Genomic DNA, 2,587 nt, shown 5'->3' on the forward strand with positions numbered 1-2,587 from the left:
AGGTCTACAGAGCTTGCGTCCTGAGTACACTTCTGTACTGTAGCGAGTCATGGACTCTCCGCTCACAACAGGAGAGGAAACTGAACGCTTTCCACATGCGCTGCCTCCGGTGCAATCTCGGCATCACCTGGCAGGACAAAGTTTCTAACAACACAGTCCTGGAACGTGCTGGAATCCCTAGCATGCATGCACTGCTGAAACAGAGACGCCTGCATTGGCTCGGTCATGTCGTGAGAATGGATGATGGCCGGATCCCAAAGGATCTCCTCTATGGAGAACTCGTGCAAGGAAAGCGCCCTACAGGTAGACCACAGCTGCGATACAAGGACATCTGCAAGAGGGATCTGAAGGCCTTAGGGATGGACCTCAACAAGTGGGAAACCGTGGCCTCTGAGCGGCCCGCTTGGAGGCAGGCTGTGCAGCATGGCCTTTCCCAGTTTGAAGAGACACTTGGCCAACAGTCTGAGGCTAAGAGGCAAAGAAGGAAGGCCCATAGCCAGGGAGACAGACCAGAGACAGACTGCACTTGCTCCCAGTGTGGAAGGGATTGTCACTCCCGAACTGGCCTTTTCAGCCACACTAGACGCTGTGCCAGAACCATCTTTCAGAGCGTGATACCATAGTCTTTTGAGACTGAAGGTTGCCAATACAATTGATTAAGCAAGATTCTGCTTACACCGCAGGTATAGCCCTTCCCCTCTAAGCCTTTCTCCTTCTGATTTGGCAACATCCTGTTCCCCACTCTTTCCCCTGAGATCAGCTATTTTCAACCAGTGTGCCACAGCACACTGGTGTGGCCTGAAAGGTCCACGGGAGTGCCATGGGAGTTTGGGAGAGGGTCATTTATTAGTAGGGCCATTGGGGAGCGTGAGCTCCCTACTGGCAGCGCAGTGTACCTTATCAATTGTCCAAAAACGGACGGAGTGACGATTTTAGCACCTTGTCAGTGTGTCGTGAGATGAAGAGGGTCGAAAATCACTGCCTTAAGATTCCCTCTTCATTCCCTCTCCCTCTCTTAATAGCCTCAATATGAAATATATTTATCCTACAACATTGTAACCTCCATCAGCAAAGTTCTCAGAATGTAGCTTTCAAATGTTTTCTCTTATTCTTCCCTTCCTTCTCTCAAACCCGTCTTCACCCTTAACAATATACCAGAAACTTACTATTATATGTTAAGGGTTCTTAAACAGGAATACATCACTGCTGTTTATGGTGGAGAGTTTCTATTGTGAATTTCCTCTATACTGAATGCCCCTTTAGTCCCTTGCAAATTTAACTAGTTCCAAGTTTGATGGAGCCACTTCTCTCTGACCTGTAGGTAATTTCTTTCCCCAAATTCTCTTATATTATCTTCATTTTCTGTTAAAACGATTCCACAAATGATCAAGACTATGTGTAATTTTAAATCAGTGGTGGGTTTTCCTTCCCCACCTCATTGCCCCTTCCATGGTCCTTGTTCATAGTCAATATTTTATACTGTTGCCACATCTGCCTTGGACAGAAACATACACACACACACACACACACACACACACACACACACACACGGGCCTCTCTCTGGGCTGCATATGGCATGGGCCACCTACTGCAGCTGCCCTCCCATCACTTTTTCCCTTCATGTTGGTGGTTGCTGGTCCACCCCTCCCCCTCTAGCTTCATCACACTTATGCCCCACACCCCTGGAATCCCACTCTGCACTGATGGCATGGCTGTCAGTGTGCAATCTTCCATGCCCACTCAACCTGCCAGACTTGTGTCGTGGTAGCATGGTATAGGGAGCTTATGTCAGCTGTGGGTTTGGAAGGGGGGTTTGATGTGGTCCTGCCTTGAGTCCAGCTAAGGTATGGAACACCTGGTGTGGGAGGAAAGGACCCCTATGTATGAACAAAGAGATATCAATGGTGGTCAAGACAAAAAAATTTTTGAACTGTAGCAGTGCTGGGGCAGCATCTAGAAGGCAAACACAAGAGTGGGATTGTTAACCAGCAGGATTTAGTTGGCAACCTTCAGTCTCGAAAGAATATGGTATAAGCCTACAGCACCTGGTATTCCCAGGTGGTCTCCCATCCAAGTACTAACCAGGCCTGACCCTGCTTAGCTTCTGAGATCAGATGAGATCAGGCATCTGCAGGTTAAGGCACATGCTTCAGGATTTCTGTGCTATTACATGTGAGTCAACAGTTGGTCCAGCAGCAGGTATCAGTGACGTTTAGCTGCACCGGTTGGTTCACTGTGTGTCCTAGGATTTGTTTAACCACAGGCCCTGACTGGAACAGGTAGATCAGCAACATCGCCAAAGAACTGCAGTAGCTGGAGTCCCTGAGGTTCCCTACAGGGGTGGCTGTGGGTGCTGAGAGATCATTGGGCAATGTTGTTTGTGGCAGGCACACATTGGTATTGGCTGATGTGAGAGATCTGTCGGGGGCGGGCATTGAACAGGGCTTTGGCCTCTCTATGTGGTGCCATGGGCTTCCTTTCTCCCTTTGCTTACCTGTGTGGGGTTTGTTATCTTTGCTTTCCCTTTTGGGGTTGATGGGGGTTCGGATTCCAGGTGGGCCTTTTTATGGTGTGGTCTCTTCAATAG

General features: G+C 48.9%; 1 pseudogene; it reads right to left on the reverse strand.

The window, feature by feature from the left end:
* Positions 1-2,033: 2,033 nt before the first annotated feature.
* LOC136643320 (5S ribosomal RNA) lies at positions 2,034-2,148 on the reverse strand (annotated as a pseudogene).
* Between the last annotated feature and the right edge of the window lie 439 nt (positions 2,149-2,587).

The sequence above is a fragment of the Tiliqua scincoides genome, chromosome 2 (genome assembly GCF_035046505.1).
Source record: "Tiliqua scincoides isolate rTilSci1 chromosome 2, rTilSci1.hap2, whole genome shotgun sequence".
NCBI lineage: Eukaryota > Metazoa > Chordata > Lepidosauria > Squamata > Scincidae > Tiliqua > Tiliqua scincoides.